Here is a 21,304-nt window from a genome sequence, read left to right as displayed (position 1 = left end):
GTGCTCTTTTTCGTATTTTTCAGCCAATCTAAGAGCAACCCACGGCTGTGAAATGATCTCCGGCACGTTAACGTCGTGACATAAACATTTTGAATCGCAGTGCAGGCACCCAGGGGCCATTGTGTCGTCAAGAGAACACCCTTACGCTTTCGTGCCGCCTCCCGAAGGAAGGGCTGCTCTGGGCGCACATGAGGAAAAGAAACGCGGCCGCCGCCGCCGGGTTCGAACCCGGGATCTCTGGCCAAGTTCTTCCGGTTTGCTACAGGTATATACAGCGCCCTTCAAGCAACGGTGTCCGCATGAAACTAGTTAATCATCGGGAAGTTGAAGAGGATGTGCACAGTTGGATGCGCCATGGCGGGCGGTGATGGAAAGACTCAGACCAATGAGAGTCGTCCTTGATAACTGCTTGCTGGATGTGGTGTCACAACGCAAACAGTAAATGTGAAAAGAAATCGCTAGCGTGATTTCTCAAATCAAATCGAGTTTTTTCCCAACATGCGTACAATGTGAAAGCTCCTATGGCAGAAAGCTGTCAACAGACCTTCACTAGGTCGGGGAACAATTTTGGCAGCCGCGACGTCACGTCATGGTGTAAGAACCTATCCTTACACCGTGCGTCCCATACGCAGTACAATGAGTTATGAACAAAATGGTAATAGTTCTTTAAGAATTAGATTGAGATTCAAACGTACAATGCAAACAATACCATACATGCAGTCAGTTCATCAACATAACATAATTGCGCGCGCACACATTACCAGACAATTCCAGTGCTGCACCAGCACAGCCAGATTGGCACTGTCGATTGCTTGTTACCGAAGAGCCTTGCTCACAGCTCTAGCAAAGGGAAAGAGGAAACGGCCTCTTTTGCAGCGGTATAGGATAGCATTGCGTTCAGAAACATCGCGTGGGCTCCTTCCCACAATGTGATGCTTGCGTAAGGCATTAGGTGGACATCACCATAGAGTACGTCAAAGTGCGATGTCAATGCATGTTAAATACGAGCTGAACAGAGTCAAGGCCTGAAATGAGAGGGGGCTTCACTTACCCCCTCCCATTACCGGTATTAAATTATAAAAGGAACTGCTACCGAGTTCGCAAAAATCGCCTGTTTGGACGGATAATAGCAATCGAACAGGAGTTTGGGGTGTTGTGTTCTGCGGCTGAGGCCGTAGATTGCTAAGGTCTTCACCCCAAGCCCCTGTTCAATGCCCTCCACTTGAGAAAAATGTTGAACAGCCCACTCTACAAATATCATGGCCCCAATCCACGCTCAGATGCAAGCTATGCAACAAAAAATGCAACAAAAAGCCCTCCAAATGCAGCAGCAAATCTCCGCTGTGCAAGAAGAATTGAACTCTAAAATCCAAGTTGTAACGCAGGGAGTCAGGAAACGCGCAAGACTAACTGACAACCCCCGGGCCAAAGCCCACAGAATACACACAAGCGTGGCTGTCATCAGCGATTCTGAATCTAGCTAGCGGTCAAGATGGCCCCCTCCAGTAAACAAGCACCAAACCACTTAGAAATCTGGCAATGGAATTGTAGAACCTTCGAAAATAAGGACAGTTCCTTGCTTATGTTCATTCAAAAGTCTCCTATACCCCCGGATATAATCAGTCCCCAGGAAACTCGCGTGGCTCGTTACCTTCGTGGATATTACACAATGACTCATACGGACTCGCCGAGAGAAGCTACTCTTGTGGCCAAATCAGTTACGACAGTCGCACATCAACTCCCCTTCATAGATATTAACCATGTTCTAGTTGAAGTTATGCCGCAAAAGAGAGAAAACAGAGCATCTTTATCCGAAATCTCTACAGCCCTCCAACCCACAAGAAGGAAGAATGTTTGCCTATACTAACAGAATGCGTCAGAATAGCCCAGGACAACCCATTTGTGGTTCCGGGAAACACAGCTCCTGGGGCTACATAAGTGACTCCCAAAAAAGTGAAAATCTACTTGAAGCCGTGGAAATGCTAGGTTTAGGGCTCGTCACTGATACTACCTCTCCCACCAGAACAGCCAACAGTATTAGTCGAGATGCCTGCCCAGACCTCACCTTCATTAAGAACATTAATCACGCAATCTGGACTAATTTAGACGAATCCTTGGGAAGCGACCACAAGATCATAAGTCTCTCTCTACCAACTGTCAGAATCAGAAGAGATCTGGGAAATGTACAGATCACGGAATGGAAAAAAAATCAGAGAATGCCCGCCGCCAGAAGGAGGCATTAAAAATATTGAAGGGTGGACTCAACTAATCAAAGATGCCCACGCAAGCAACACTGAAGCCATCCAACGGACCGTAGAAGCACCGGAAGTAGATCGCCACCTATTGCATCTATGGGAGGCTCGAAAAGGCCTCACTAAACGCCGGAAAAGGCAGCGCCTCAATATAAAACTACAACTACGAATTACTGAGATCACACAGCAAGCGCAAGCGTATGCTTTACAACTATCTAGACAAAACTGGTCTGAAATTTGCGCTTCCCTGAAAGACACCCTAAGCACGGCACAGACATGGACCATCTTAAGATGCATGATCGACCCGTATAAGGCCAAATCAGTTACCAGCCGAACTCTCCAAACAGTTGCCCATAAGTTTCAAGGCACAGACCACGACCTCGTGGCAGCCATGCATCGCAAGTAAATAGAACACACCCCTCCATGTACCCTCACCTACGAAGGGCAGGAACATCCAAGCTTAGACGTCCCTATAACGGTATCTGAAGTTTATGCTGCAGCTAGAACGGCTCAGCGGAACACAGCATCGGGCGGAGACAAGGTTAATAACGCTATTATTTGGAACCTCAGCAACGACCATCTGAAGAACATAACAGACTACATTAACAAGGAATTATGGGAGAAAGGCCAGGTACCAGCTGAGTGGCGCCATGCGGTCATCACTACGATTCCCAAGGCCGGGAAACCCCCGGCAGTAGAGTCCCTCCGCCCAATCTTCCTAACCTCCTGTCTGGGCAAAATGTATGAAAGAATCATACACCAGACTCCAGAACTCCAGAAGGTAATTTTTCCCCTACACAATGGTGGGATTCCGAAAAGGCCTCTGTACACAAGATGCCTTCCTAAAGATTAGTCAAGAAGTGATTAATACAATACCCACCCACGGAGAAAACCTTCATTTAGCCCTGGATTTAAAAGGAGCCTTTAACAACATCTCCAATCAGCCTATCCTAGAGGAGCTGAGTGGTCTAAACTGTGGAGAGATCTTTAGCTACATCGGAGCTTTCCTTTCCAACAGAACCGCCACCAAAGGCATTGGTGAAGTATATTCTGAACCCTTCCCCATGCCTAACAAGGGTACTCCTCAAGGGGCTATAATATCCCACCCTTTTCAATATTGCCACTCTAAAACTAGCAAGAAAACTTCAAAAGCTGCCCGACTTAGGCTACACGGTCTATGGCGATCATATAACTCTATGGGCTTCACACGACTCATTAGCCCTAAAAGAAGAAGCCCTATGCCTAAAAAGAAGCCCTACAAGAAGCCATACACAGGGTTGAAGAATTTGCTGCGGAAAGTGGTCTGGAATGTGCCCCGGAGAAGTCTGAGGTCATTACACTCCACCGACTACCTTACACATCCCCAGGAGAAGTTGAGCTTTTCCTGGAAGGACGCAAGATTAACGAAGTGGACAAGATCCGGATACTGGGGCTCTGGCCAAAGTAACCTCAGATCCGAGCATATAATCAGAACCATCAAAACAACCATTAATAAATTCTCAAGAATGATTCGCCGTATTACCTGGCACCACAAGGGTATGAGAGAAGAGGATACTCACAACGACACAGAGGGGACACAACGCTTGGATTGGTGTGAGAGCCTGGATTTATCATCATGAACGTGTACCAACTAGCTCAGTTTTCTGCCCTGTTGCAAGAGGACACACTTAGACTCGTCCAGACCCTAGTTATGAGCAGGATAACATACGGCTTCCCTTACCAAAAACTGGGCACTGTGGAAAACCGAGCTATCGATACAATCATAAGAGGGGCTTACAAAACTGCCCTCAATCTTCCAATAGCCACTTCTACAGAACGAGTCCTAGAGCTTGGTATGCACAATACTTTTACCAAGCTCCAATAAGCCCTCTTGGAAAGTCAAAAAGAACGGCTTATAAAAACAAATGCGGGAAGGACGATCCTGTATAAATTAGGGAAATGGCCGGGTCTGGAGACAAGAGGGTGTAAAATCTATCTTCCAATCGAAACCCGAGAGAAGATCACTGTTAGTCCAATCCCGCGTCACATGCATCATGCTCATCAGCAAGGCAGGCGACAAGCGAGAGCAAAGGCACTTCAGAAACAACTAGAAAAAGACAGTAAAGCCGTCTACGTACACATTAGGGCCTACCACACGCCGGGAAAGTTCTCAGTCGCTGCAATTGACCCCTAACTAAAACCGGCCATCCGAGCGTCTATCTGTGCAAAAAAACCCTCCTCTGCAGAGGCTCTGGCAATCGCTATCATCATCACACACAAAGACCAAAAAGGAGAGTTCACCCACATCATAACAGACTCCCAAAACGCCTGCCGAGACTTTCTTAATGGCAGGCTTCCCTCAGGAGCAACAGAGCTACTTGTCAAAATAAGCGAAACACACTAACATGGACACCTGGTAACGAAGGACTTGCTGGCAATGAGGTAGCCAACGATCTAACCCGAGATTTACCCAACCGGCCGGATCCTCATCCCTACCCCACGCCCATGCCTAGCACCAATGGTGACAGTTTAGAAAATATTAGGCTGGAGCGCAGAAAATATTCACCCCCTCACAAAAAACTTGTCTCCTCCGAAGCCATAGACTGGAGAAAAATTCAGACCGACACTTTCCCTAACCTGTTCATCCTACACAAGATTAGCCCCACTCAATATCAGAATACAAGCCCTTGGTGTGGAGCTTGCCCTACACTCTACCACATATCGTGGGAATGCACAGCGAAACCAAGACACTTAACTGTGTCCAACCCGACATGTGAGCAATGGGAGGTGGCCCTGACCAGCGAGGCTCCGGATCAGCAACTAAAGTTGGTTCAGCAAGTCCGTCAGTCAGCGAAAGCCAGTGGCGCCTTGGACTAGGGGTGCCACCCAAGTTGCTCGACCAACCTTCCCGCATTACAATAAAAGTTTTATCTCTCTCTCTCTCTCTCTCTCTCTCTCTCTCTAGTGATCGCATTAGTGCAAAGAAAAAGTTGGGCTGAGGCTTAGCTAAATTGTTAAGCCTGGATATCTCGAAGCGAAAAGCTTCGTGGCGATGCTCGAGATTTAGGTCACACGACGGACTGAGGCTTAGCTAAATTGTTAAGCCTGGATATCTCGAAGCGAAAAGCTTCGTGGCGATGCTCGAGATTTAGGTCACACGACGGAGTCAGCGCGCGGTGGCTACGACGGCTGCGGCAGCAGCGACCACCTGCTCTCCGCGTGACGTCACTCGGGTTCGCGCATGCGTAGCTGTGGCAAATCTGTAGTGTGGCTCTCGCGATGCCCGGTGTTGACGAGCCTAGTGAAGCTTTTCGCTTCAAAACTAAGCCCTGTCGCGACGGCCGCATTTAAACGGACACAAAATGCAAAATACAAACGAAGTTGAGAAACCTGGGCGGTGGAAAATAATCGGCAACCACGAATATGGCACCTCTATCTCTTTCTACCCTCTCCTTTATCAATGCCTTCATTGGCTGGCTATTGTCCAGCGAGAATGAGGCAGCAGTTGTGGCGCGTTTCCTTTTCTCTAAAACATTCACATTTGCAGTAAAATGAAACGAGACAAGAAAACACTTAGAGCGCAAAGCGAGGAAAGTGGATAGCGGCGCAGGCCCCTCGAGGCCATTGCCCCGTCAAAAGTAACGCGATACGCTGCCGCGTTGGCATTTCCTGCAAGGGCTGCACACGACGCACTTAACGAAAAGAAGCAGAGTTTGCCTCCGTCCATGTCGATAGCTCAGTTGGTAGAGCGGTGGACTGTAGGAGGCTTTGCACTATGGTCATCCATAGGTCGCTGGTTCGAATCCGGCTGGACGGAGGAATTTCCCCTTCCCCCACCAGCTGAGAGTATCCTTGCGCAGTGAACAAGAGCTGATAACCTTCCTCAGTTATTACAGTCATCATATTAAAACTTTTACTAAAGTATTCTAGATTTGCGTTAGGGTGCGATATTCAGCTTGGGAAACAAAACTGCGCAGCTTTCATAGTCCTTAACGGCGAATATTGTATATTGAGCACCCTTAGCGAACGTTGCCTTTAGATCTATCAGAGAAAGCTGGTTGAGCATGGGTGCCACTCTCATGCGTAGTTAGTTCCCCGTGCGGTAACTGTGCAGTACTCAAGTAGCGCAAGCTTAAGCTTTCAACAAATAAAAGTCGCGGAACACGTGCAATGGTAGCTGCAGAAGGCAGCTGTATATATGTATACGCAGTAACGCTAATCTCAAACGCTCTGCAGATGTAGAAATCACGAAAAGCGAATCAGTAGCACGGTGTTCACCTTACTCACAAATTATCGTAAACTAAAAATGGCGCAGTGTAACGTTGTCAGCTAATTGTTATGTCTTGGAGTAACGGGCGTTTTCAAATGTCGGACTGCTGTTGAGGCTCTTTTGGCGCTGCCCTTTCCCATAAAGGTAAGAGCGCCGTGTTGCGCCGCGTAGCAGTATACATTTTTATGAAGCGACTTTCTGCATGGCTGCCGAGTACATAAAGGCAAGGTTAAAGGCGAGGGAGTTAAGGAAAGAAGTCAGTGTGTCAAAGCGAAAACTACGCCTTCGCTAGAGCTCTTTGCGTTTAAAGTGAACTGACAGCTGAATTATTCGGCAACACTACAGGAAATTCTTTTGATATACCTCATATAGCAGGAGTATCTGAAATAGTGACGCGCCATTGGTAAAATTCGACGATATCATCATCGTAACCGTGTGATGTAACATTTTTGTTACCAAGCTCACAGTACTTCGATCTTGCAGCTGAAACGAAAACAAGTATGTGTCTGGTTTGTTTCTTGGGTGAATTAAAGAAAGAATGTCTTGACTTTGGTTTGGTTTGGTTTAAGGGGTTAAACGTCCCAAAGCGACTCAGGTTGTGAGAGACGCTGTAGTGAAGGGATGCGGATAATATCGACCATCTGGGATGCTGTATCATGCCCTGACATCGCACAGCACACGGGCTGCTTTCATTTCGATGGAGTCGAATTGCGATTGCTGTAGCCGGGATCGAGCCCGCCTCTTTCGGGTCAGCTGCCGAGTGCCATAACCACTGATCCACAGCGTTTGCTGAGAAAGTAAATCATTGTAATCTAGATTCATAAGTGTGAGAATGAATGAAGCGTTTGTTGACTTAGCACTGGCTTTCAACAAAGGATGACGCACTTGATTAACGTCTTTAGAAGGTAGCAACAATGGTTGCATCAAGCATCATCCTGCACTTTGGAAACTAGTTGCGTAAAAATGTTTCTACATGTAGGCTCTTTGCCTCAATTAATTTCCTTCGTAACCTTTCAACAAGATTGCTGGTTGAACCACTTAGCTCGCTGACACGCAGAAAGTCGCAACCATGCTTCTCGAAGCATCTGTGCCAGAGGATTTCGTCATCGGTCGCGATCAGTTGTTTCTTCAACCGCCAGAGTAATCCTTCGTCTGGGACGAACATCGCATGCAAACTGGAGGCGCATTTCTCCCTGAAGCAATCTTTAGGGGTGCTAACGTGGACGCGGCAGCGCTGCTTGTTTCATCCAGCCGAGTCGGTACACCCGCGATCTTAATCCAAGTCAGCGCGAAGTGTGGACTCTCGAGACGTCGGAGTGCACGCCAGCGCCAGGTTAGTTACCTCATCGAGCTACCGACAAGACGCTTTTCTTCGTTTTCTACGCTACTTCGCGTCTCCGTTCTAGGTTTCCGGTGGCTCAGCTCCAGGTGCTGCACACGCTTGCTCGGCGAGGTTGCAGCTGTAGCACTACTCTGTGGCGGCCGCTATAATATCGGCCAATGAACTCTGCCACACCCCATGACAAAGCTCCAAAAGAATTGCCGCCTAACCGTGCAGCCAACCGATGCTACTCTGCCGCCTCGGCCGTTCCCGGCGGCTAGCTCAGTCGGTCCAGCATGAGACTCTTAATTTCTGGTTAGTGGGCTCGAGCCCCACGTTGGGCGCGGTTTTTTTTAAAACGCCATGTTTTGACGGTTCACGTCATTCGTGGTGGGAGACAGCTGGAGTGATTTGGCCGACATGTTACCGCACCAGCCGGGAGTGTACGAACGCGCCTGGGCTCGTCTATGTCATAAGTCTGCGCTAAAATGTTTTCTGCAAGCTATAACTTCCGATAGACATTCCAGGCCTGGTCATCATGTCATAAAGTTCAACATCGCAGTATCCAGTCATTTTCCATGAAATATAGTTTAATCTCGAGGAATTCCAAGCACAGCTGTTGTTGCGATAGCTGTAATCCAGTCATATTCCTAGCCACACTTCTTTGATTTGTCTGTTTCTTAGTGATAAGATGTCACTTGACCAGTCGCAACATCTTCGCCCGGCTAGCTATGAAGCTATTCTATTCTATGAAGAGTCACCCGGCTAGCTCGGTCGATAGAGCATGAGACTCTTATTATCAGGGTTGTGGGTTCGAGCCCCACGTTGGGCGTAGTCTTTTTCAGGCTCCTCATTTCTTGAAGCACAAAGCTTCACTACGCCAGCTTTTGGAGCTGTCACCGGGGCCGCAAGTCCTAGAATGTAGCTAGAGGTCACGGTGGCCGCAAGTTTCACATTTAATGTAGATAGAGGTCAAACCATGAGCATAACTGGTGGTAGCCAGGTTCGACACATGACGTCAGCTACAGCAGCGACACCAGCGGCTGTTACACAATCTATCTCGACTTTCACTTTGACCTTTGAATTTTGCCCTTTGACTTTTAACCTTTCACATTTTACCTTGACCTCCGGTTCTGCTGGCATCGCATGCGCAGGTCATGGAAGTGGGTTCTACATAAAACGCCGGTGCATTTTGGTGCGTTCAACGGGAACGCTAGGTGAAACCGACACCCGAAACGCGCCCGTAAGGGTTGATAATAATAATATTGAAATGAAAATCGGTTTTAAGGAAAGGAAATTACGCCTGTCTTACATATCTCGGTGGACACCCGAGCCGCGTTTATGGAAACCGCCAGTCGCTCGACCACAAATGCAGCCAGGGAGATGCAGCTTTTTGCTTTGGACCACGGTTAACCAGAGCTAAACCACCAGCAATTTTTCTCAAAACCGACAGAGGTTTTATACCACCCGGCCCTGTCTTCGCGCTCCCATCGGCGAAATCCATGATGGCGGCAGGAATTGCTATACAGTAAAAAACACCCCACTCATGGTGGTGCTAGTGGTTTTATTAAGAATAATAGTAAAAGGGAAAGAAAAGATTTTTGCTAGCCCCGGCATCTGCCATCTATACTGAAGCACCTGAGCTGGGGCAGCGGAAATAAAGGATAGTAGGCAGAATGGAGAAATGAAATGAAAGTGGTGAGGGGACAGGAAGAAAGGATAGGGGGAGAAGCAATATGTACAAACTATTTACACAATAAGAAATGTGTCCAGGTTGTGCGCGTGATTAGTTCATTTTAGAGGAATTAAATCACGCATGCGCACAGCACTGTGTTGGTTACAACTGGAGTGGGGCGTCCAGTTATTAATCGTTCAAGGTAGAACTCGCGGAGCGTTCGGTCACTGCGTGTAACTACCTGGCGGAGAACAGACGGGACGTCAAGCCCGTGTGTTCGAGGAATGCACAGAGGTTCACCTAAGTTCGCACACGAGTGCGCGCACTGCCCTGCGGGCAGCCACAATAGCGTCTTGATGGAGTCTGGTAGTGTGCCCTGCGACCTATGGGCCGCGAGCATATCGCGACGATCATCGGCGAACGCGGCACACTAAGGAGCAGGTGTTCTAGTGTTTCCACTGCACCGCATCCGTCACACACATCACTCGTCGCGATTCCGTGACGCACCCGTCGTTCCCCGGGCCACACGCAGCCGATGCGCGCGCGGAAGATCAGTGCACGTTGTGACCGTGTAAGTGCGCGTCAGCCGGTGACACTGTCGATGCGCTCACCTCCCGCGATGCCTGGGTCGGGGTGCTGCTTTCGGAGATGGTCGTGAATGGCCGCACCACGTCCTCCAGCGCAAGGGGCAGATCGCTGGCAGGTAGTTGTTGTGCAGCGGTCGCGAGGTCGTCAGCTTCTTCGTTGCCGGCGATGCCGCAGTGACCGGGCGCCCACTGTGCACGCACGGCACAACCTCTCTGCGCGAGGCGCTCGATGCGCGAGCGAATTTCCCGCACTAGTGGGGTACCGTGGCCGTTAGATTGCAGGCGGCTGAGGGCGGCGCGGGAGTCGCACAGCAGAGCACTCCTGGGCGACGGAAGGCCGATGGTGAGCAGCAGGTCCAGCCCGAGCAGGATCCCCATCAACTCCGCCGTGGTGGAGGAGCCCAGGAAGGCTGCGTGTTGCTGGCTGTGCAATCGCAGGGCGGGGAAGGTGGCCGCCGCAGCAAGGGAGCAGCTGTCACGGGCCACTGAGCCGTCGGTGTGCACGAGGAGATGGTCCTGGAGCTCCTCGTGTATGACGGCTCTGGCCAGCTGCTGCACAGCACAGAGGGGTGTGCTCCGCTTTCCCGCAATGCCGACGATCTCTCGCTGTACCTCCGAGGCAGCAGGCCAGGGCGCGCAGGAGCCGTAGGGGGGGCGGGGGGGGGGGGGGGGGGGGGGGCCTTGTGTCAATTGCTCATACTCGAGCAGCGCCGCGCCCATTCGTGAGCGCGGGTGCGAGCGCATACGCTGCAGCAGCGAGCCGCCGTCCGGTGCGCGGTGAAGCCATCGATGTGATTAAATGCCCTGCGCGCTGCTTGGAGCTCAAGTGGCCACGCTCCTACCTCGGCCAACGTTGCGGCGCACTGCGAGATATTGGGCAGGCCCAGGCACACGCGCATGGACTTGCTGTGCTGAAGCTCAGGTTTCTTCTAGCAAACTCGAGCTTCAGCACCGCAAGTACCTGCGCGTGTGCCTAGGCCTGCCCAAAAACTCGCAGTCCGCCGCAACGTTGGCCGAGGCAGGAGCGTGACCACTTGAGCTCCAAGCAGCGCGCAGGGCATTGAATCACAACGACCGGCTTCACCGCGCACCGGACGGCGGCTCGTCCACTCATTCAAAGCCAGCAATAATGGTTACAGTAGACGGGGCAGATACTTTACATCTTGATGTAAGTATAGTGACATCTTCTGCCTCCATTGTTGGTTGAAAGAAGTAATATAGCGCAACCAGGGTAGTATAAATCATCTCTATCCTTAAAGAGAAGCATCTTCTATTTTTCCGTGTAATGTTTACGTAAATCCGCGCAAAAAACTTGTTCTCTATAGATGGCCCTTTAACGGAACGTGAAAGCTCTTTAGGATGAATGCTCTGGCTCCATGCGCAGTACTCAAAAGGATGTCACTGCTCTTACTCCGCATATTTCGATATATCTGCATAGGTCGAGCAACATCGGCAATCATATTTATTAATGAGAAGCATTATTTGGCTGTGTCGGCGAGTGCGTATCCGCAAACCGTGTTGACCGGCGTTGTGTCGTTCTCAGAACAGTTACGATCAAACGAACGATAGTAATCGACAGGGTATTTTGTGAGGGTGATGGGATGAATAGTTAATTAATTAAAACAGAGAACCGGAAAATCGTCGAAATAGCGTGGACGTCGATAAAGTGAGAGGACGGGAAAACAACCGTGCATGGAAGAACAGTGGAAAAATAGTCAGGGAGGAAATAAAGTTTGAAATTGATTTAAATGTGTTTGATGAGTGATAATTAATTGAACTAAAAGCTTCAAGGACATGGATTTAAATGTGTTAGATGAGTGATAATTAATTGAACTAAAAAGCTTCAAGGACATAGAGTAATTTGTTAATCAATTAGAAGCAAAAGTCGTCGGACGGCACAGTAGTCTAGACGGGAAACAGCAATGGCGCCAAATTTGAAAAACCAAAATAGGTGATTAAGGAGAAAAGAGGAGAAACTGTGATAAATTAAGGCGAATAATTAAGGAAATAAAGTGATACAATGAGTGTGAACGCGGTGGCGGCGAACCAATGCGGCTGCCATGGTAACACATGTTTTCGCATTTGCACACGTGAGCAGAATTAAGTGCGCTCATATTTTTTTTGAAGCCTGATTTATTCTTAAGTATTTGGATAGTTTTACGATTGACAGATTTTTCGATTTAAAAAATATTCCAAACAATTGGTTTCGTGCTTTTACACATTTTTGTGAATCAGGAGTCATACAAGGCTTTCGCGCTTCCTTTAAAATAGGTAAAGTTATTTTAGGAAAAGCGCAATGGTGTAGATAGCTGTGATTTTTTCTATGAACATATAGTATAGCATATTAAACCCTTTTCGCAGAATGACACATTCCAATTTATATTGTGTAAATGCTCTCAAATAAAATAACGGGTCATTGCTGACAGCGGCGTTGGCAGCACAATCTGAGTGCCTACCATGCCTACCATGGCTATTATTAGCAAGATCTCATTTTGATCTTGGACTTTTTTTTTCTCTCTGTTTTTATATGTCACGGCATTAAAACCATGAGTACAAGCTTCTCCTGGCCAGGTGCTCGGCGTATTCAGGGTGAGATGCTTGGGAAATGGGTCAAAGACCCCATCTTGAGCAAACGAAAGTACCTTGTGCCATGGCGCTCTTTGGCCACAAATGCCCTTGCACCATAAAAATTGAAGAGCCAAAGTGCACTAAGGAATGTCCGAGAAACTACCCGATCAATTTTTTAACGGACGAGCGTAAGGAGATGAGGGGCAGGCCAGGATACAGACGGAAGAAGTAAACAGTGCCTGACACAAATAAATATTTAGGGGAATGCACTATTTTTCTTTCCTGTTTGTGTTGATTACAGCAACAAATTAGTCGTTTAAGCGTCTAGGCAGAGAATAATTTCACACAGAGTAGAGGAAAAAGCACTAAGCCACCGGTGCGACCCGAACCTACGCCCTCCGCATTTCGCAAGCAGCCCGTTGGTAGAGCACATGCTGAGCTCATTAATTCGGATATCACTAGTAACGTTGTCTTTTGGCCTACTTTTTTTGAAATTATATTGTAAGCGATTACGCAATTATTTTTATACTGCAATAAAGAAACAACAAAAATAATCGCAGTTACATCATGCTTTCTTTGTATTCAGTGACAGCTGCCTTCTTTCTATGACAACTGTTTTGTGCTGCTGCCTGAGGAAGCCAAAATCAGCGTGTCCTGCTGCTCGGGGAAAATAGTCTTGGTGGGTGATGCTGATGTGTAATTTTGACATCTACCGCCAAGTCATGCTCAGCAGACCTCCAATTATCCCGCATAAGCACGTAAAAGACGTAATTTTCCACACTCACCAGAGGAGCCTAAGCTTGGAGGCTAACGAAAAGGTTAGTCAGAATCAGCACGTCGCAGTGGTGAGCTGGTCAGCCCTGAGAATGGTGCCACCGCTCTAAATGAGTATTTCGCTTCAGTTTCCGCACTCGTGAAGCTCATCTTCATGAGTCGGATACGCACTTTTGTTCACAAGCAATGAAAGGAATAGAATAATAATGCAGACGTCGGCATACCAAACTTTATTCGCTCACTTACTCTGTCAGCGTTACTTGCCTAAGACAAAATCAATAATAAGAGACAGAAAAATACTCAATCATTGGAATATAAAATGCTGTGACTTATATTTTCACAATTTCTCAGCACTGCTAGCATGCCTGACGACTGGAAAATAGCACTGAGGAAAATCAGGGGACCACTAAGAACACCCTAAGCCAGTCAACTTCCATCCTCAACAGCACGGCCGTAGGAAGCTACTTTCATTCGCAACCCAGTTAACCACATTTACTTGTTTTATTACAATAAGTGGCCGCTACCCCCTGGCTGGTTCACATTTTAGGCTTCTCGAAGGACTTTGATCGTGTCTTCCATGACCACATAATCTTAAGTTGTCCGGCCTTGTAGCTATACAAATTTTTTAAACGTAAGTAGCGCACTCCTTGAGAAGAGTGTAATAATTAAAATTTGTAATCATAATTCTTCCTTTTTGACGCTAAAATCGCGTGTTACACAGGACGCGTGGCTGTTTCCTGTATTTTTAGTAATACACATGAATGACCTGACTTCCAACACTGTTTAAACTGAGGTTGTTCGCTGACAACGTCTTCGTACACGACGCCTTAATTGAGCAAGAATTCATGAACGCACTCCAAAAACGCCTAAACGCTGTCACACATGGCGTTAATCTTGCCTCACGCCATTAAACTTTGCGAAATACAAGGCTATGAAATTTTGCTGCCTTCACATTGCAACTCACACTACAATACCATCTCAGCTTTATACTGGTTATCCACGCGCCATCTATAAATACAAAGTTTCACGTGACATCATCGCTGTAATTGGTGGTACATATCGAAACGCTCTGTTGTGAAGACTCGCCGAACTTGGGACCATGGCGTGATCTACGCCACTCAGACCAAAGGTTGAATACGCTTAATCTTCCTGGAACACTTCGTAAGCATACCTCGCTGCTGTCTTCGCATGCATTCATAACTGCGCTGCGCGATTTTTCACCTCGGCCTGCTGAAAACAATTAGGCGCGACGTCACAAAAAGAAACCTTGAGCTCACATTCCTGGCGTAGCGTCTCCTTTGGTCTTGTTCATGCCTTCACACATTTTAACACCACCCACAGTACTGACATGCACTAAAAAAGACATCTAAGATCTCGTTTGTGTTACAGGTAGTTTTTGCAGCGAGAGCTACACTGGGGCTGCCAGTCAAGCATTTCGCGGTGGTCGGGAGAGGGTATTTGTGCGCATGCGCCGTTACCATGGCAACCGGAGAGGAGCAGCAGGTGCGGCTCGCGATTCGCCATCGTCGCGTCCGCGCGTCCGCTCCAGCGTCGGAGCCGCGTGTGCCGTCACGCGGATGAGCGGTTGTGCGCACGTGGCGATACCATAGTAACAAGAGAGACCACAGAAGTGCGCAGCGCGCTCCGCCGCCGCCTCGCCGCACGCCGCTCTATCACTCGAACCACGCGTCGCATGCGCAGCATTGCGTATAAAAGGCGGCGATGTAATGGGCGGCTGTATCACAACGTTTGACATGAATGCAGAGGGGAGTCCAGCCGCTGCGAAACGGAAGTATAGACAAGAGAAGATTAACTCTTCCGATCCTTAGGTTGTCGCCTGACATTTGAGTACTCAACAAATAGAGAATGAGCGCAAGAAGGCGAAGAGAGCAGTGGAGACACTCGAACAGAGAGGGACGGTTTACCAAACGGATATGCCAAAATGGCGAGCGTAACAGAGGGCGCATAGCCGCCGAGACGGAGCATCAATAAAAGATGTGTATACAGAGTGTCTCCCATTGCTAGGCATATAGTGATTACAACAAGTTCAGCTAGGGAAACGTACCTTTCGCTACGTATATCCTGGCATAGCCGAGCTAAGCCACTGACATTTTTTTAGTTAGCATTCTCATTGTGGCGCATATCAGAAGAGCTTTTAAATTCCGCGTCGTTGGTTAATTAAATACGAATATTTATTCAAATTTTCATGCCTGCGTCAATTTGCTTATTGGAGCGCTTCAAGGGGAGATTGAAATCTGTGAGCCGACTGCAACCAAGGAGTAGGAAATAGGGAAACAAAAGTCTAGGTTCGTCTTGCCTTGTGGAGAACCTGTTTCCCCCCCAAAATTTCGACGCGGTCCATCTTCACCATCGTGCGTCAGGACAGCACCAGCTGGAGGAGCAGGAAAGTCTCCCTCATGAGGGAAGCGGAAACAGCGACGGGAACGCCACCTCATAGGTTACGGGGATTTCCTCGGAGCCGTTGTCTGTCCCTTCGAGATCAGGCCAGCGTCACGAGCGGTTGCAGCTGATGTTCTCCTCGCCTTCCGCGGCCGGCGCACGGAGATCCGTCGTGCCTTGCCGCTCGACTTATGGTTCCATTCAGCGAAGCGAGAGCAGGAAACGTGCGCTCTTGTCTCCTTCCCCAGCAAATGCTCGGGGATAGCTTGGCTCCAAGAATGCGGCCCGCACGGCAAAAACCCGGCCGGCATTGTCGGCGCATACAAATGTTCGCCGCCGATATCTCTGAAGTCGCGCCACTGCCCCCGCCGGTAAGTCGGAAGCCCTTCTTACGTAGCCTTCTATTTCCGAGGAATGCCTCGTTGATGTTCTGTAGCTAGCTGGCCCGCTCTATGTATTAATTGCAAGTGTAATAAATACGATATGAGTGTTCACGCTTTGTCGTCCCTTCCCTTTGTTCCCACGAGCACGAACCCCTCCGCGGTTAGCGAGCGGGAACGCTGCATAAGAGGAGTGGGAGTGCGGGAGCGAAAGGCTGCCCCCCCCCCCCCCCCGCCCCCATATTTCCACAGCCTAGAGGATTAGGACCGGCCTGTAATGCTGAAATAAAAATAATCTGAATAAAAGAAAATGTTGCCGACAACAGGAGAAAAAAGAATATGGAAAAAGAGGCGCAACACTCAAGATGTAAATTTTCTTCACGATATATTTGGATTTAGCTCTCACCGAAAGCGCCTGTTTTGTCTGCCTCCTATCTCTCTTTCTACTAGAGCCCATAACGCACGCAAACATTTTCTCCCAGACGCGTGTGCGTCTTCGCTTCCTTCTCACCATTACTTGCAGATATTTCAGCAAGAAACAAACTCCCTGCTCAGTTTATTTATCTACAGATACTATCAGCCCAACATAGGGCCTCAGTAGGACTTTCTTGATGCCACTTAACGTGAGGACGGAAAGAAAACCGTGCTGTGTAGACACGGAAAACACAGTGCAAAATTACATGAAAATGAAGTTCCACAATGCCCCGCCGTGGTGGCTCAGTGGTTAGGGCGCTCGACTACTGATCCGGAGTTGCCGGGTTCGAACCCGACCGCAGCGGCTGCGTTTTTATGGAGGAAAAGCGCTAAGGCGCCCGTGTCCTGTGCGATGACAGTGCACGTTAAAGATCCCCAGGTGGTCGAAATTATTCCGGAGCCCTCCACTACGGCACCTCTCTCTTCCTTTCTTCTTTCACTCCCTCCTATACCCTTCCCTTACGGCGCGGTTGAGGTGTCCAACGATATATGAGACAGATACTGCGCCATTTCCTTTCCCCCCAAAACCAATTAAAAAAAAAAGTTCCACAATACAGTATGCTGGGCGAGTCGGTTTTTAACTTCCATATCTACAGCGCTAAAGACGGGACAGAATGAACACACACGTCACACAACAGAGCGCTCTGTTGTGTGTGTTCGTTCCTTCCCGTCTTTAGCGCTGTAGATATGGAGGTTAAATCCAACTCGCCCAGCATAATGTATTGTGGAACTTCATTTCTCTTTTGCGTGTGCTCTTGATCCTTCCCAAGTGGTACCAGTAGTCGCTGCGGCTACGTGCAGAGCTCGCTCGCTCGGCTTTTTCGTTCGAAGGAGGATCCTTCCACCCGACCTTTCCGTCCTATTTGGCGGTGTTTAACCCTCAGCGAGCCATGGAAGAAGACTCTGCAAGCTTCTCCGGTCGGAATGGCTGCAGCAAGTGCGGCGTACATGGAACACCTGAAGGTTCTGGTACATTTCTATGCGGGACCAGACCATTCAAAGAACCAGTGGCAGCAGTTATCAGGGTGTATTCACCGTACCACTGAATTCCTTTGGCAGCAGACGATCATCAGCACTTCGTGCGCTACTTCCCAAGAAGACCCCAGCGACAGGACAACAGATCCACGTCAAGGAGGGTGTCTTCCTTCCACACAACATCTGGCAAGTCCTATGCCAGGGGCCCAAGTTCGCGGTCGAGCCGAAAACATCTAGACCGGAACTATTGAGTATGGTGAGACAAGCTTACCGGCGTGAAAAACAGCGCTCTGTTGTGTGACGTGTGTGTTCCTTCTGTCCCGTCTTTAGCGCTGTAGATATGAAAACATGAAAATGAGTGGAGTGTACAAAGTAATATGAGAACATAATGGAACCAAAAGAGTGCACATACAGTCCAGGCGCAACACAGAGCAAAATATCTCAATGGAAGTGGTTTGATACTGCCTAACATCCGAACGGAAAGGAAACAAAGCAATGCAGAACATTTTTAACAAAGCACTACAAAGCACATCGATACCCCACAGATCAACCTTTATTAAACACATCCGATGAGAATGATGAGAACAGTTCGCCACTCTCAACACTTACAGCTTCTTGAGGCAGCTTGTTCCAGGATGGTTATTTCGCTTTATGCGTGCTAGTTTCATTAATGTATTTGCGTTGGTTTTTCAGTGTTTTCTTATTGATAATATTATAAAACAGATTTCACCATTTTATCTTCCTTCGAACCTCTTAGGGCGGTAAGTCGGCTCTATAGTACAATGGGCAAAGAAAATGCACCGCAGCGCACGTCCTTGCAGATGTTCTGGTTTTGATGTTACTAAAACTAATTGCGAAAATTTTTCCTCCGTGGTCGCTGACACTAGAAGCAAATTTAATCACCCTTTTGTGATTTATTCATTCTTCTGTCACAGTTTTATTCCGAATGGTGAATTGCCTTCTTAAGGGATTCTAGTCTTCGTTGTTCTTGCATTACTTGTTATTTTGCGCGCAAAAACTGTGTTATGTTGGGCGACGTCCGAGCGCCATCTCATGTGTTTTATATCATTCCCCCCTGCCCCCTCATGTTATGCTCTTCGAGCCTTTACGGCTGTAGATAATGCAGATCACAGTGATCTTAGTTAGCGTATATCTTCCGGATATTTGACGACATTTTACTGCAATTTGGGACACTTACTTGCGTCAGGAGTTCTTGAAAATGGAGTATCTGAACAATTTACAGCAACTGCAAGAGTCCACTTAAAAGACAACTCAATAGGACGAAGAAACGCGGGGGAAAGCCAATCAGAACAATGGTGATGTAAAGAATTTCTTAGTGCGAAACGGGGGAAGGTGAGTTGCGGATCAGGCCGCTTGGGGCCATTTTCTCGTCCCACCGCATCCCGAAGGAAGGGTTGCTCTCGACGCTCTTGAGGAAAAGAAGCCGGCGTCGCCTCCGTCCCCGTCGATAGCTCATTTGGTAGAGTGGTGGACTGTAGGAGGCTTCGTGCTATGGACATTTATAGGCCTCTGGTTCGAATTCGGCGTGACGGAGCACTTCGTTTTTCAGCCCAAGGAAGAGCAACCCGTAGTTGTGAAATGATCTCCGGCAGGTTAACGTCGTCACATCAACATTTTGAATCGCAGTGCAGGCACCCAGGGGCCATTGTGTCGTCAAGAGAACACCGTTACGCTTTCGCGCCGCCTCCCGAAGGAAGGGCAGCTCTGGGCGCACATGAGGAAAAGAAACGCGGCCGCCGCCGCCGGGTTCGAACCCGGGATCTCTGGCCAAGTTCTTCCGGTTTGCTGCAGGTATATACAGCGCCCTTCAAGCAACGGTGTCCGCATGAAACTAGTAAATCATCGGGAAGTAGAAGAGGATGGCGACAGTTGGATGCACCACGGCGGCCGGTGATGGAGCGATCCCAGACCAATGCGAGGCGTCCTTGATAACTGCTTGCTGTGTGTGGTGTAACAACGCAAACAGTAAATGTGAAAAGAAATCGCTAGCGTGATTTCTCAAATCAAATCGAGTTTATTCCCAACATACGTACAATGTGAAAGCTCCTATGGCAGAAAGCTGTCAACAGACCTTGACTAGGTCGGGGAACAATTTTGGCAGCCGCGACGTCACATCATGGTGTAAGAACATATCCTTACACCATGCGTCCCATACGCAGTACAATGAGTTATGAACAAAATGGTAATAGTTCTTTAAGAATTAGATTGGGATTCAAACGTACAATGCAAACAATACCATACATGCAGTCCGTTGATCCACATAACATAATTGCGCGCGCACACATTACCAGACAATTCCAGTGCTGCACCAGCACAGCTAGATTGGCACTGTCGATTGCTTGTTACCGAAGAGCTTTGCTCACAGCTCTAGCAAAGGGAAAGAGGAAACGGCCTCTTTTGCAGCGGTATAGGATAGCATTGCGTTCAGAAACTCCGTGTGGGCTGCTTCCCACAATGTGATGCTTGCGTAACGCGTTAGGTGGACATCACCATAGAGTACGTCAAAGTGGGATGTCAATGCATGTTAAATACGAGCTGAAAAAAGCCACAGCCTGAAATGGGAGGGACTTCAGTTACTCCCGCCCATTACCGGTATTAAATTATAAAAGGCACTGCCACCGAGTTCGTGGAAATCGCCTCTTTGGACGGATAACAGCGATCGCAGAAGTGCAAAAAAAAAAAAACCCCTGCCGCCATGGTCGCATTTAAACGGACACAAAATGCAAAATACGAGCGAGTGTTGAAGAAACCCGGGCGGTGTAAATTAATCGGGAACCACGAATACGGCGCCTTTATCTCTTTCTACCCTCTCCTTTATCAATTCCTTCATTGACTGGTTAAAGTGTCCAGCGAGAATGAGGCACCAGTTGCGGCGAGTTTCTTGTTCCATAAAACATTCACATTTGCCGTAAAATAAAACGAGACAAGAAAACACTCAGTGGACAATGCGAGGAAAGTGGATAGCGGCGGAGGTCCTTCGAGGCCATTGTCCCGTCAAAAGTAAAACGATTCGCTGCCGCGATGGCATTTCCAGCAAGGGCTGCACACAACCCACTTAATGAAAAGAAGCAGATTTGGCCTCCGTCCCCGTCGATAGCTCAGTTGGTATAGCAGTGGACTGTAGGAGGCTTCGCACTATGGTCTTCCATAGGTCGCTGGTTCGAATCCGGCTCGACGGAGGAATTCCTCTCACCCCCCCCCCCCCGCCCCACAAGTTCTGAGTATTCTTGCGCTGTGAACAAGCGCTGATTACCTTCGTCAGTTATTACAGTGATCCTATTAACACTTTTAATAAAGTGTTTTAGATTTGCGTTAGGCGAAATTCAGCTTGGTAAACAAAAATTGCGGGACTTTCATATTCATAAGAGGCGAATATTGAATATTAAGCACTCCTAGCTAACGTTGCCTTTTAGATGTATCAGCCGGAAGCTCGTTGAGCATGGGTGCCACTCGCAAGCGTAGTTCGTTCCCCGTGCGGTAACTGTGCAGGATCGAGGCAGCCGCAAGCTAAAGCTTTCTACAAATAATACTCGCGTAACACATGCCATGGTAGCTCCAGAAGGCAGCTGTACGCAGCAACGCTAATCTCAAACGCTCTGTAGACGTAGAAATCACGAAAAGGGAATCT

At 48.4% G+C, this 21,304-nt stretch overlaps 2 non-coding genes across 2 annotated transcripts; both read left to right on the top strand.

Annotated features, from left to right (window-relative positions):
• Positions 1 to 5,950: 5,950 nt before the first annotated feature.
• Positions 5,951 to 6,048, top strand: TRNAY-GUA (transfer RNA tyrosine (anticodon GUA)). Its single transcript is given in 2 exon segments — positions 5,951 to 5,993; positions 6,013 to 6,048. It is a non-coding gene; the product is annotated as a tRNA-Tyr (tRNA).
• A 14,715-nt stretch (positions 6,049 to 20,763) lies between these two features.
• TRNAY-GUA (transfer RNA tyrosine (anticodon GUA)) lies at positions 20,764 to 20,855 on the top strand. Its single transcript is given in 2 exon segments — positions 20,764 to 20,800; positions 20,820 to 20,855. It is a non-coding gene; the product is annotated as a tRNA-Tyr (tRNA).
• The last annotated feature ends 449 nt before the right edge of the window (positions 20,856 to 21,304 follow it).

This window comes from Amblyomma americanum, chromosome 2 (genome assembly GCF_052857255.1).
Source record: "Amblyomma americanum isolate KBUSLIRL-KWMA chromosome 2, ASM5285725v1, whole genome shotgun sequence".
Classification (NCBI taxonomy): Eukaryota; Metazoa; Arthropoda; class Arachnida; order Ixodida; family Ixodidae; genus Amblyomma; species Amblyomma americanum.
This window is presented reverse-complemented; position numbering and strand designations above follow the sequence as displayed.